Here is a 15,670-nt window from a genome sequence, read left to right on the forward strand (position 1 = left end):
TCAAATCCTTTTTAAAAGTAAAAAGCCCTGACCATTAAAGAGCAAAAATATATACAAAACCCACTATGCATCCCCTTTAAAGTAGAATTTCAAACTGGTAAACACAAAGCCCGATTCCAGAACCCCATTCACAGACCTATCTTACAAATGATGTACCTCCGATCTGCATTTTTCTGGCATTACATACATATACTGTATAGTTTTTGGAAAGGTGATGTAGCTTTGTGGCTTGTAAAGTAATTACACTATCTTATTTTTTAATGCTTTGTTATTTGATCGTAAAACAAACACTGGCATAGCCACATTCCTTGGCAGGTCTCCAGCCTTCCAGGAGATTGCTTCAGGGCTTTATACTGCTCTCTTCTTTAATCTTGGCCATGTGACATCTTAGGTATACAATACTTCACCCACCTTCAGTGCTTCACCTTGCTGGATTTCCTAACTCCCAAAGAAAACATTCTGAGCTTTATTTGGCCACATCAATGCCATGGTGACTACTAAAGCTTTCAGTTGTTGTTATGCAAACATATGATCTGGTTTCAAAAAGGACTGTAAAGATCTCAACTGCTTCTGTCCTTCCTGCTTGTGCAACAATTATTAAACGTACAAATTTATCCAACCAACTATTTATTTATTTATTTTTTTAATCACTTCACTGCGATTTCTATGGTCTACTGAGAGTTATAATAATGCATCAGAACAGCTAAATGCAAGAGTTTAATCACAGGTGGAGACTTGTTGGATGCCTGGAGTCCCACTCCTGCTACAACATGGTTGCATTCTCCTTTTCACATGCAAACCAACAGGTACAGTATTGTAGACCTCCTTCTGAAAATTCTGCTGTCTGGCTTTTACATTCAAAATGGAACTCCTGGTATGACCTGATGGTAGAATTAAACCTCTGCAAAAATAAAATTGGTCCCATGCACTGCCATCTTCTTTACGAGTTCTGACTCTTCAGCTGCTTGGCTGGCTGGGCCACAGTGGTGTCACTGCCACATATATGTTCATAGTAGTCACATTGTCAATACACCGCAGAGCTTCTACCACCAGGTCCCAATAACCTAGAGCTCCAAGGACCCAGCTAAGCAGGAATATTCCATAGTTATTCTGCACTCAGCAGCAGAGGGACAACATGTCTGCCTCACAGGCTTCCTCCCAGAGATCCCACTCCTTTAGCAGAAGCACACTCCAATCACAGGATATAAGCTCTGCCCCTGCTCCTCTGAGCTCAAGAGAGACAGGAGCCCCAAGCCCAAATGACCTCCATGAGATCACTGCCGACATCAAGAATACACTGTCGGCAACCATTTCCGACCTCAGAGAGGACATACATGACATCGGCACCAGAGTAGGGGAAGTGGAAAGAACAGCAGCCTGCCATGATGCCTCTCTCTGCCAGGTGCAACAAGTCGCCAAATCCCAAGCCATACATCTGCAAGAGCTTTACCACCACCTAGAAGACCTCGACAACTGTGGCAGGCGCCACAACTTAAGGATAAGAGACATGCCTGAAAACATTGAACTCAATAGGCTTGCCCAGGCCACAGTAGCCCTTTGTAATGACCTCCTGGAAAGGCCTCAGGAATGCCGCAATAGAATTGGAGTGCATACATAGAGCACTCAGACCATGAGGCAGAGACACTGATCCTCCAATGGATGTGTTATGCTGTCTTGTCAGCTTTCCCCAAAAAGAAATCCTAAGAAAAGCACCTAACAGAGGCCACCTAATGTCTCATGGTGCAGAAGTCAAAATCTACCAAGATTTATCAAACATCACCCTGCAACGCAGAAAAGAGCTGAGACTCCTCTTAGACCTCTTATGCTCTAAATCTATCATTCCCGCTTTGCCTCTCAGCTACTAACCAAGGTCACACAGCAAATCTAAGAGTCCCCGAAGATTTAGATCACTTTTGCAACATCCTGGAGATTCCTGTGACTGACCTGATTGGTATAGCGACTTCCGTTTTCCACCAGCAAGACGTGTCTCCTCTACGGAAGATATCAGCGATGCAGGCCAACGTGGTCCAAGCTGCCGACGTTCATTCACATCACAGTACCTACCTCCAGTTGTCCAAGATGCTCTGAGAAATGACAGCCCAACAACATCTCCAGCGCACAGAAGGGCTCACCTCTCCGATTAAAGAAAAACATACTTATCCCAGGCTGCAATCAGTGGGTCGAGGTCAGTACTTTCACTCCAATATCTGTCTTTTTTTTGCCCGCTATTGACTAACCCTTTACCTCCTCAGTTCCCAGTCTTTATGACTGTATTCCCCAATACATATTTACATAGTAGGGGAGGTTGAAAAAAAGACAAGTCCAACCTATGTGTATGATTATATGTCAGTATTAAATTAGCATATGACCGTAACATACAGGGATATACAATGTAATACCCTACCAATCCTCTCGGTATGAGAATATTGAAGTTTGTGATACTCCAAACTTATCAACAAAGTTATCAACAAGTTTACCACACAGCTCTAAAAGTCCTCTGATGACACATACAGTACAACACTCTTAACAAGAACATGGCTCAGCTCCTTGATTGGCATACCTCATACATTCCAAAACATTAACTGGGCCTACTCCAACTGGGACTCACATTACCCATAACACCCCTCAGAGTTCCATTTACAAGCAACAGGGGAGAGGGGAGGAAGAAGGAGACGGCTCGCCCTCTTCATTGAATGAAGAAAACACAGTTAACACAATCTTTGCCACTTTAAACCTCAACAAATCGTAAACCCTCAACCATGGAACTACAGGCAAACGCTCCTATCATTTAAATCTCTGAACAACAACCTACATTAACTCATCTACTTTTTTAGGACCCGCAGACTCTGGAACGACCACCGAATGAGGACTTTCTCACCTGCCGTTTCATAACTTCCCAAGCTCCGACGAACAAAGGGAGTAACAGCTCTCGACTTATGCCACTCTTTGTGAAGCCCCCCACTCATTTCTGCCTGTTCTTATCTACTACTTACCCCTACTCCTATCCTACCTGCTAAAACCCATCCTCTTCCATTTACCATTATCCTACTCTCTGTACACAAAAAATAAATAAAAAATAAAATACACTCTTCTCCGCCACCAGTAAGTACATTACCTGCCCTAAAGCAAACCATTTATTCTAGATACACACATGAGGTCATAAGCTTTTGCCAGAGAATATACATTTTTTTGACCACCACACCAAATGCCTTGATCCGCTGATATGCGCACTCTGTTTATCAAGCTAGAGGAGACTCTGAGGGAAAATATCAGAGGATTATATATCTCTAATATACACCAAATACATATACACCATAAATAAACCTATTAGCTAACCTCCCTTATACCTAAAAGCGAACTCAAAATATAGAGGGTTGCCTAACCCATGCAAAACGCTTGGCGAGCTATCTCTCACAAATTTATTTCTTAATTTTATCATCCTCTGATCCTCCCCTCGGAAGCTCCCCCAAATACTCCAATATATGTTGGAATGTTATTACATGTTCTTTAAGTTGAAGAGTTTACCTATATATGTTTTACACATCATATGATTAACCTCAAAACTGCACTGCTATACCAAATCTTAGACAGCCCTGGCTGCCTTACCTTTCCGTTTATTGTTATTGCTCTCGATGGAAAAAAACCCTCCCACCGAACCTGAAAAAAATGTAAGATTCTCACACAGAAGACCCTCCCTTACTTAGCCTGTCTGACACCTAATAGCTCTACCTCAGTCACTATACCCATACGCTCCTCTAACCCTCACAGGGACTCCCACAAGTATAGCATATATGTGCTCACCCCTCCCCCCCCCCCCCCCCAATACTGGAAAACATGATTATCGCATCCCCCTTCTTTTTTTATATACCTATCCCCCCTACACAGCTGATACAGAAGAACCTGCACATTTATAGTTTAAAGGCAGATGTCATATTCCTACAGGAGATCCACTTTAAAGCAAATGCCATCCCCAAAATGAAAAATAATCAATATCCACACGTATACCATGCCACATCCCCCACTTCCATAATCAAGGGGCCATCCATTCTATCCAGAAACCTCCCCCTCCAAATAACAGACACTTTAGCAAGGAACAAGGATGCTATATCTTCGTAAAAGGTACTCTCTGGGACAAACCGATCGCCTTAGCTAACATATATAGCCCTAACACCTCTCAGGTCCCATTCTTCAGATCGATTACCCGTCTGTTAACCCAATTTTAATCTATAGTTCTCATCTTAAGAGGCAACTTCAAACGCCTCCCTGGGCCCTCTTATTTACATCTCCCATTCTGTGCCCTGCGACAAATTAAGCTCTCTCTCCACAAACTCTCCCTTCATGACACGTGGAGAACCCTTCAGCCCCACGATAAAAATTTTACATACTTTTCAGCCCTACACAGCAAAGATTCTCGCCTGGACTACTTCCTCAGCCAACAGGACCTATCGTTCCTATCCAAATCAACAATCGAACCAATGATCACCTCAGACCATCACCCAGTCACTCTTAACCCAACTTTTCTACAACATAGCCACACCTCAAAAATTTGGAGACTTGACTCCAACTTACTGTCCGATAAAGAGAGAAGCTGTAAAAGCTTCAGTAGAAGGGGACTCAGCAAATGTTCACTGAGCTTCATTTGCTCTACCTGCAGACACCCATCCCAGGCCTGAAGTTAGGACAGCAGAGTTCAGAATACATGGCAGGGGGCCGTGGCACTGCCAGTATTTGTGGAAGCAATTGGTCGGCTTTTTACAGCCCAGCCGCCATCTTAAGATGTGTACACACACGCCTGGTTGCTATAGTCTGTGGCTAAAGGCTTTAACAAAGATGCTTGAAAATTGGAGAAAGCTTTACAAAAGCTTGCTGTGTGCAGTACGCTTATAAAAACTGAAGCCTGTGTGAAAAAGACCTTATGAAGAATTACAATGTATTGCTTTACCCATGAGGCCTCCAGCCTTGCAGCTATTACAGAGGCTGGGCAGTTGCAGAGCTCCTATGGCTGCTATACATTAATGCATGGCTAGAATATCCCTATAAAAGTAAATGGACATTGCCATTTGATATTTCCAGAACTAAATTGCTGCTTTTGTTCATTCCCAGTGTTCAATTTCCTGTGCACTTCATTTATCAGTACACATTACTAAGAACATTGTGATCAGCAACTTTGAAAATAACTACATAAAAATGTAGCAGGAATGTAGTGTTGCCACTTTAACAAGTTTTGTAATGATCTAATTGTACATAATAAGTAAATTTTGTATAAATAGCATGCACTTCTATTATTGGTCTGCTTTCAATGCTGGTTAATAGCACCTAAGGAGCTTAATGCAACATCATTTAAAAAGGAGATTGACATCATCCTTAATGCAATAATATACTAACAATTATACTGGGAGCTTAGGAAGAAATGGTTGCATTAAATTGAATCATCATTCATAAGTAAATGTGCGTTTGTTGGTGGAAATAATTTGCATAACAAAAAGCGGATGCAAAGAATTTGAGTTTTCACAGAATGTAATGTTTGTGAAGTGGTCAAGATAAAAATGTGAGCATTGCTTTTACCAACTTGTGTATAAAGGCTCCAGGGATGTCATCCTTATGCTTTTTCAGTACGTAGTGAGTCAACTAAGGCTGGTCATACACTTTGCATCTTTTTTTTTTCTTTCAACCAGGAGGTTTAATGAAAGAAAGAAAGAAAGAAAGAAAGAAAGAAAGAAAGTGATCCGAATTCCCCATCTACACACTCAGTGTGGATGGAGGGACCCCCTCCCGCTGAGCAGGAGACTTCCCTGCCATCAAAATACACTGATCAGCACAGCCAGCTATAGCCGGTGAGACAGATTGACAGGAACATTTCTGTAGCAGCCATAACCCTTTGTAGGGTGGCCTTAACTTTATGGGCTTACCGGTTACCTCCACTTGGCTTGTTCTTCCACGTCTAGGGGTTCCCAGGGTTGATACCCAACAACCTGGACGCTGACACCAGAAAAGTCATTTTGAAAGGTTTTTTTTTTGCAGGGGTAATATCCAACAACACAGTCTCATATAGGAACAGAGGGCAAGGGTGAAGAACTCAGACACCTTGAACTGCAGACATAACAAAGTCTCTAGTACCACCCAGAGAGTAGCCACTCACAGCTGGGCGCTTCAAGGCTGAACAAATCTCTAGCCAGAGATTATGGCAGTCAGCACTTTGAATATCTGACCTCGAACAAGTTGTAACTGAAAGTGAACTGGAACATTTTTCCTCAGTACCTGGAACGTTCTCTGTGTCCTTGATAGTACTGGAAAAAGTGTGGATTCGTCAATGTCCTTCCCAACTCAGTAACCAGGCACTTCTCAGGATGCAAGCTTGCAATCCTCCCCCGGTCACTTTCACGAGCTGTGGTGCCCCTCCAAGCCAAGAGCACACCCGGACACCTTGAATCCTCACTCAGTTACTGCACCTCGGACCAGCCGGTTTCGAGACTTGGGAACAGACGGATCCCTACCCCAGACCAGGCGGGTCTATTGGGGGTAACCAACAGAAGCATGTTGCGGGATGTTGAACACTCTGTGACCGGGACCCCTCGTGGGGCTACCCCGTTCCAGGAAACAAGAACAGACCACTCGGGCCTCACAAACTCCTACTGAACACTTGACTTCAACATCTTAAGTACCCCTTCCCAGACTCCTCAGCAGAGCCCGGCACACCCACTGATTGGACGTTTTGGGTATCGGCTTCCTCAGAACCAATCAGGCCTGGTTCTGGCTTATCATGTGCACCTGACCAAGTAGAACTTCTAACACAGCCCAGCTAAAATGATGTCAAAGTTAACCTACATAATTAACCCTCAGAACCCCACTACTGTTCTGATGCAAAAACTAAATTTACACATGAATGACACTTTGTCCAAAATGTCATCGCTACATTTCCAATAGGCTGGGTGTACACAAATTGATCGATCTGCTGAACTGTCCCAATTTCTACACCTAGGATGTACACTTCTCAGCAACTCACTAGTTTATTCAAAAACAAATTAGTCACTCTCTCTGGTCTCTGACATGGTCCTTGCTGAGTAGTGCTGCCAATAGAGGGGTAAAAAATAAATAAAACAATTATCCGGTTCAGCAGGGACCGATCAAATTTTATTCCATTTATGTCCTTTCCTGTTAGACAAAAAAAAATAAAAATTATCTGTAGATTTGGAGGGAGTTGAGAGCAATAAAAGATACATACTTGAATCAAATTAGTTTTTTTTTCTAAACCAAAAAGTTTAGTGTTACTTCAAGGTGCATAGGAGGTCATTTGGATGTGGTGCAGGCATGATCCGACCACTCCTGGAAAGATAAACATATGTTTTATAAACAGTAACTGAACTGCGGTCATTCTACTTCTTTTTGCATTAATCAGCAATAGAGCACATGGTGATTTAATACAGCTTTTCATAGAATTTATTCATGTCCACTGATCTGCTTTGCTTTAAATTGGTCACCATGTATGCCATTGCTGAAAATATTTTTGTTAGCTGATATTCTGACCCACTGGTTTTGATATTCAAGGTGTAACATGTTACAGATACACCAGCCCCCACTCCCCCGATCCCCAGTTCTGACAGCTGGTGGGGGATCTTTTCCCCCCGCTGCCTGTCGCAATCTGCCCGGCCGGCCGCTTCATCCATTCACAGCGCTTTGTAAGGCTCCATTCACATTGATTTGAATCGCGGGCGCAACCACTGCGATTCTGCCCGTAATACCAAAACACGGAATGCGTTTGTGATGCCATTACTTCTTAATGGCACCCCAATCGCAGCAAATCACAATGCAACGCTGTTGCCCAAAGGGAGCTGCTGCTCCTTTTTGAGTGGCAAGCTTAGTGCGTTGCAGTTTAAGTGACAATCGCACTACGACTGAGGTACCATTAAGTAGTAATGACATCGCAAACACGTTCCACAATTTGGAATTGCAGGCAGATGTTGCCTACGATTCAAATTGTCCAGCTGTGTATGGAGCCTGAATCCGAAAACGACAAGGTCCATCAGCCTTTGCGGCTGGCTTGTAGTTATCAATGAACTACCACGGCGTTGTTGCGCACTGTGGTAGTTCATTAAGTATTCCTGTGACAGTGTAACAGACTGGCTGACTAGAGATAGATGCACAGACAGCCTTCAGGACTGTGGCATTACACCCGTGATCTGCTGATCATGGGTGCAATGCTTTACTGGTCCATTACAAAAAAGAAATAAATAAAATAAAATTATAATTTTTTTTTTTACCTGCAAAAAAATGTGCATTTATTATTTTTGTTTGTAAAGGTGAACTTATCCTTTAAATGCCTGGCAAAAAGCCCCTTTGCAAAGTCAACCCTACCGACTCAAAACTGGCACGCAGACCAGGAAAGCCAATGTACTGTAAAGTCAGATGTCCTTGTTGGCATGCTATTCTAGATTAGCAATATAAAGTGTTGAAACAAACAAGAGTCAGTGTGAGGCACAGGCCAGTAGCATTTGCTGAATATTGTTCACTTACACAGTCACTTTTCAAGAAACTAAGTAAAAGGGTAGAAAGCCAACAACAACTCCCCTAAAATTCTGCAAAAAACCCCCCCCAAAAAAAAAACACAAAAACTGAACATTTAGCCTGGGTTCACACTAGCGAGGCGGGAACCGGTGCAATTGGTTCCCGCATCTCTCCTGCAGGCAGTTCACACTGCCCTCTGCAAACCGCTGTGGGTGTCAATCCAATGTTACTGGCACCCCCAGGTCGGTTTACAGATTGCAGTGCGAACTGTGGATTCGGACAGCAAATTGCATGGGTGCGAACACCCATGTGATCCCATTCTAATGCAAGAACAAAAAAAAAAAAAAAAAAAAAGTCCCTGCACCTATTTTTATGCGAATCCACTGCGAGTTCAGCCATACACCTGTATGGCTGAACTCGCACTGAGCGGACATCGCATGTGATTGGCACCACAGTGTGGGTGCCAATCACATGCAATGCCTGTTCACAATAGTGTGAACCCAGGCTTAGGGGTTGATTTACTAAAACTGGAAAGTGCAAAATCTGGTGCAGCTCTGCATAGAAACTAGTCAGCTTCCAGGTCTTTGTCAAAGCTTAATTGAACAAGCTGAAGCTAATTGCCTACTGTGACAGTGGGGTCACTTTGGACACAGGGTGAATAAAAGAAACCCCCGATATGGTCTGCGATAGCCATATTCAAGGCTGTATATACATTGTATATAGATTGGATGTATACTGTATATGGGGGTTAAGTATCATTGCTGTGAGGAATTAAGTTGTTTTGCATTTATATTGTTCATTTAAGTCTGTCCTTGTGTGTATTGTAAAGTGCCAGACAGACTGGCTGCCAACCCTTTGTGAAAAGATGTGTATTGGGTGGGATCGTTTGAAGCCTAGCAGACGTCAGGATGAGGTGTTGAGTCTTGGGATGTGTGGGTGGAGCTGGGCCCTTGTTCATGTTAAAGCATGTGCCTTGAATTGTGTATAAAGTTACAATGTTTCTCATTAATAAAGTCATTCCTACTACAGAAGAGACAGAGTGTGTCTCGTCTTTTTGCCAGAGGGGTCGGCTCCTATAGGAAAGGGTCGTTTAGCTGTGGATATTGGTAGCGAGTGGATGTGTGTCTAGGAGAGGGAACATCGTAAACGGCGTTAACCCCCTTTATATTAGGGGTGCCGTTACACCTACCATGTACAGCTGCACCAGATTTTGCACTCTCCAGTTTTAGTAAGGCCTCTTTCACATGGACTGTCCGTTCAGATCTGCCTGTCAGTTTTTTAGGCAGACCTGAACGGATACTCCATAGACCTCTATGGAGCGTTGGATGTCAGCGGTGACATGTCTGCGGACATCCGAAAAAAGTGTGACGGAGGAAAAAAACTACTTTTCCATCCATCCAAGGAATGGATCAGGTGACCACGGACTCTGAGGTCTGTCCTCATCCGATTCCCCCATAGGGGAAGGCGGCGCACTGACGGGTCCGTCCCTGCGCAGTGACGGACCTGTTATCAGCCTGCTCAGCGGGGATCGACGGAGCGATCCCCACTGAGCAGCGTGGGCTCCGTACATGGACACGACCGTGTAAAGGAGCCCTAAATCAGATATACAAGTATAGAACTCTGTCCTGCCTTATCTGGCCTCTTTTCTTACAGGAGCCAAGACAGGCCTTTGGCAAATAGCAAATGTCGCAATATTTATTATAGAATGACAACTCTTTTGCCTACTGTAAGGAGCTCTCCATGTTCTTAAAGTGGTGTTGCCACCAAAAAATAAAAATAAAAAATTTACTTAAAATTTCAGGAGAGCGGCCGATTGTCTCTCCTCTACTTGTATCTGTCAGACGCGAGTGAGGAAAAGCCGATCAGCGGCTCTTTCTGTTTACATCGATTGGACACAGCTGATCACGGCTGACCCCAGAGGGGCGCAGCGGCTTGGTCAGGATATAACAAACCACTTTGCCAATGTCATTTTGCTATATGGTGGGCGGTCGAGTCGTTAAAAGGACTTTTTAACTGAAATAAAAAAAACTCTATATTGGCAAAAGTATTGAGACACCTGCCTTTGCACGCACATGAACTTTAATGGCATCCCAGTCTAAGGCCTTGTACACATGATACGAAAATCAGAAGGGAAAATTTGTAAGATGAGCTGTCTGCAGATTTTCAGATCGTTGGTACGGTGCCTTCGACAGCCGATTTGACATCCGTCAGACAAAAGGTGGATGTACAGGCTATACAATTTTTGTCGGATGTGAACTCAACATCTGCTTTTCGGATGGTCAATACAGAAATCGTCACGCAAAAGTCCAAAGACGCATGCTCAGAAGCAAGGACGAGCCAAAAGCGGTCGGTCTTATAAACCAGCATTCGTAATTGAGAATTAACATTCATGACGCGGCAATTGATGAACGAAATCGAACATCGGCCATTCGTCGAAACCAGAACTTTGTGGGCCGTTTGCATCAAATTTGTGTGGTATGAACGGCCCACAATGCACTGTGCCAGTCGCAGTGCATTGCTGGCTGATGATTGGCCAAGCATGCACTGTGACCCAGCATGCTTGGCCAGTCACAGCGCCGGAAGCAAGGAGAGCCATAATTGGCCACAGGGGATTTAGTACACGCCCCACACTATATAAGGCTGCCAGCGCTGCGGCCTTTTGTAGTGTGTTGCGGCGTTCATAGAGAGCAGGATAGGCAGGGACAGTGTCAGCTGTGCTTTACTTCTTTAGATAGTTCTGTTACAGTGAGTGTAGTGTTCAGGGAGAGAGCAGGATAGGCAGGGACAGTGTCAGCTTTGCTTTGCTTCCTAATCTAGTGCTGTTACAGTGGGTGTAGTGTGCCTCCTGCACAGCATACACCTGAATCTACCCCCCCCCCCCCCCCCCCATTGCTGGTGTTGTGTAGTTGATTTCTGCAACACAGGTATCTGCCTAATATTCAGTCAGTGTAGTGTGCCTCCTGCACAGCATGCACCTGAATCTACCCCCTCGTTGCTGGTGTTGTGTAGTTCATTTGTGAAACACAGGCATTTGCCTAACATTAACATAACATATTTTGGGTGTGGAGTTCCCCTTAATATCCATACAAGACCCAAATGGGCTGGTAATGGGCTGGGGTAGGGGGGCTGATGGGGTAGCCATGCCATTTTTCTCAAAGATTTTCAACCATATTGCAAGGACAAGACATTACATTAAAGCTGCAAGCAGTTTTAAATGGCTTTTTTCCCCCCCTTTACAAATGTCATTTTGTGCAGGGACTGTTCTAAACATGGGAAACACGTGCCACTTCACAGGCATACTTTAGACACCCCCAGGTACGATATTTAAAGGAATATTTCACTTTTTTTTTCACTTTATGCATCATTAAAATGACTGCTCCAGAAAAAACTTCAGTTTTCAAAACTTCTTTTTGCATTGATACATATCCCCTGGGGCAGGATCCGGGTCCCCAAACTCTTTTTAGGACAATAACATGCATATTGGCCGTTATAATTAACACTTTAGATTTTGAACATTCGTGTCCATTGTAATTAATAGGGTTATAACGTTTGTGCGAATTTTCGGTCCATTCACAGGTTCTGGTGCGAACCGAACTGGGGGGTGTTCGGCTCATCCCTAGCTGGGAGCATGAAATTGTCCAAAATGTCTTGGTATGCTGATGCCTTAAGAGTTCTGTTCACTGGAACTAAGGAGCAAAGCCCAAACCCTGAAAAGCAACCCCACATCATAATCCCCCCTCCACCAAATTATTTGGTCCAGTGTAGAAAGCAAGGTCCATAAAGACATGGATGAGTGAGTTTGGGGTGGGGGAACTTGACTGGCCTGCATAAAGTTCTGACCTCAACCTGATAGAACACCTTTGGGATGAATTAAAAGTGGAGACCGCAAGCCAGTCCTACATATATATATAAAAAAAAAAAAAAAAAAAAAAAAAAAAAAAAACAGAGGGGCATTAAAGAGTTACACCAAAATTGTAATGCTCGCACACTCCTGGGTAGCCTTATATCTACCACTGCAAACTCCCTGACCAGCGATGTACAAGCCTTCTATCCATTTCACACACAGAATAGCAAGCCTTGTAATATGAATTAACTGAATTTTCTCATTGCCTCTGAAGAAGAACCAAGGGACCAGCTGAAAGGTTTCCAGAGATCTCACAAGGCTAGTGATGATGGCATTGCTGTATCAGAATCAATTAGAGTGAAGATGAGATTCTCCGGTGCTTAAACCAGCGTATTTTTTTAATCAGTCAACTTAAACCATCTTTTATCCATTGTATCTTCTTTAAACTAGCCTTCAACTTGCTGCTGCCAAATTTAAGTTGTGCTTTATAATGCACAAGAATGTTATGCAGATGTATGAGAGTATATTGTTTTCCTATACATGCTTTCATTTTACAAATAGATTTCCCTGCCTTCAAAAGTCTTAATTAGCAAGATGTTGGAGCAATTTCATCTGTATGTGACAGACCATATGTTAGATGCTACCATTTTACTTTCTGTCCAATTTTGGGTGGTTTCTTTAATTAAATCACATGTATATTTTATAAATGTATTTTCAACAGGCTTACTGAAACTGAGTCTACCCAAAACTCAGATTTTGATAGAGGTTTGAGTTATAATCTCAGAACTCTTATTTCTCAGTGGCTCTGCACACCTGTTACAAGGGCATCAGCTGTTGGATTTTTCCATTTATTTTAGATTAGATGGAATATAACAGACGCAGGGGAAATGTTTCAGCTCCAAGGTGAGTAGAAATTAAGCCATGAACTGGGTCAGGGAGATCTCACCACTGGATTCCCCAAGAGGTATAAGAAACCAGCGATGATTATAAGGCAAAAAAATAAAATAATAATAATATGTACAGTATCTAAAGCCAAAACATTTTGGTTTTCATTTTGGATTAGGTAGATCAGCGGTCAACCCTGTCCTCAGGGCCCACTAACAGGCCAGGTTTTATGTATTACCTTGGGGAGACGCAGACTAGAATGCTGCAATCACTGAGCAGCAAATTATATCACCTGTGATTTATTTCAGTTATCTTGCAAACTTGGCCTATTAGTGGGCCATGAGGACAGGGTTGATGACCACTGAGATAGAGGATGGTTAAAACCAACTTTTTTTTTTTTTGCTATCCCATTGGGAGATTGAAATTGAGAAAATGCTTTAAAGTAGGGTAATCCGCTCTTAGACCCCTTTCACACCAAGCGCGTTTTGCAGGCGCTATAGCGTTAGAAATGGCGCCTGCAATCCGCCCTAAAACTGCTGCACCATTGTCTGTAGTGTAAAAGCACCCCACTAGCAGCCGAAATGCACCGAAAATCCGGCGGTAAAACACAGCTAAAAATAGAATCGTTTTACCGCTGACGCTATGGGCGGCGTGGTGTGAAAGGGGTCTTAGTTTTTGTCTCAACCATGGTCTCCGCTGGAGGATTTCTCCTCTATTCCTCTAGTTACGACTCAAAATGTTGGCTGTTCTGGCTCTTTTGGTCCTAGTGAAAATGATCACTAGAACAAATAGAGAAAGTGAGTCTTGCAAGTGGGGGCACACAGTAATAAAACCTGACAGGGGTCCTACTCCCACCCACAGTTTAATAATAATAATAATAATAATAATGATGATAGATATTCATAATATTTACATACACACAATTTTTAATTTTACTGTAGATATAATTTGTTCTACAGCTGCAATATCAGTAATTAGTGGACTAACCCTTAAATTTTATATTATATATATATATATATATATATATATATATATATATATATATCTCACCCCTATCCATCATAACAGTTTCCCATTCTCCTGTAGTAAAATTATATTTCCTTCACCTATTATATCGACAAAAAATAATTGAAGATTTTGTACATTTTCCCACAAACCATATCTTCTTAACAAGGCAGTGCCAACCTGAACGTTTCTCACAATGCTTATATTAATTTTCTTTCACGTTAATGTCATTTTAATACAAGCCCTCTGCACCCTGGCTGCCTCTGCCTAATATAAAAAATATGATACATGTATTTCCAAAGTCAGTCTGACATTTAATTGAAAGCAAATCATAGGAATTGCCGAAAAGCTGACTTGGGTTAAAATAACGGCAATAAGTCACAGTCTCCCAGAGTAATAAACGAGCACATTACCTTGTTAAATGAAGTTCAGTGATTGCAGTCAGACAAGTGTCGTGTCCTGTACAGAAAGCAGGTGAATGGCAGAGGAACTGCAGGAGTGGCACATAATGTGAAAGGATAATTAGGCGGGGCCAGGTTTCCCTGTGTGTAATAAAGCACCTGAGAACCAGCCAGACCTGATTTTCTAATTATTCAAAAGTCATTTTGCACATTGTGAATTTTTGTAATGGCCTTTGTTTGTAAATTCATTGTAAGCTCTTTTACGTCATGAAAATTTGAATTGATTCAACATTTCACTTTGGAGCCAAGCTGAAATGTTTTTATATATATATATATATATATATATATATATATATATATATATATATATATATAAAAAACATACATTTTATGAGATTTAATAGTATAATTTAGCTACTAACAATCACCATTGTAACCCCAACCATAGACTCAGGCTGCACTGTTGATTAAATCAGTTACTTTAATCCAGAGACACGAATAGTGAAAGTAGAGATAAAACATATCAGGAGAGACTGCAGAAGCTTCACATGTACAATCCAGAGGGAAAATGGGAAAGGGGAGACATGACTGAAACCTTTACAGTAAATACATTAAAGGTGTGAATAAGGTTCAGGAGGGCAGTGTCTTCAATAGGAAGCCAAGATCAAGAAAAAGGGGACATGACCTCAAACTAGCAGTAAGAAAGTTCAAAAGTAATCTTAAAAAGTATTATTTTACAGAAAGTGTGGTTGGTGCTTGGAATAGACTTCTAGCAGAGGTATTGAATAAGTCAACAGTAAGTGGATTAAAGCATGCTCAGCAGGTACAAAGATCCATACTTTGATAAGAAGTTTAACTATATTGCCAAAAGTATTGGGTCGCCTGCATTTAAACGCACAATTTTCGTCTGTAGTGTTCAATATCGAGTTGGCACACCCTTTGCAGATAGAACAGTTTCAGCTCTTCCGGGAAAGCTGTCCACAAGGTTTAGGAGTGTGTCTATGGGAATGTTTGACCATTCTTCCTGAACTGC

General features: G+C 42.4%; 2 protein-coding genes across 2 annotated transcripts in view; one reads left to right on the top strand and one right to left on the bottom strand.

Annotated features, from left to right (window-relative positions):
* MUC15 (mucin 15, cell surface associated) overlaps nucleotides 1-14,814 on the bottom strand; it is a 29,054-nt gene extending 14,240 nt beyond the window's left edge. Inside the window, exon 1 of the mRNA XM_077460836.1 lies at nucleotides 14,650-14,814. The gene's annotated coding sequence lies outside the window, so the exon portion shown is untranslated. The remainder of the gene's footprint in view (nucleotides 1-14,649) is intronic.
* ANO3 (anoctamin 3) overlaps nucleotides 1-15,670 on the top strand; it is a 371,821-nt gene that overhangs the window by 225,757 nt on the left and 130,394 nt on the right. The gene's annotated exons all lie outside the window — the stretch shown is intronic.

This window comes from Lithobates pipiens, unplaced genomic scaffold (genome assembly GCF_037356315.1).
Source record: "Lithobates pipiens isolate NorthernLeopardFrog02 unplaced genomic scaffold, aLitPip1_a1.2 Scaffold_10, whole genome shotgun sequence".
NCBI lineage: Eukaryota > Metazoa > Chordata > Amphibia > Anura > Ranidae > Lithobates > Lithobates pipiens.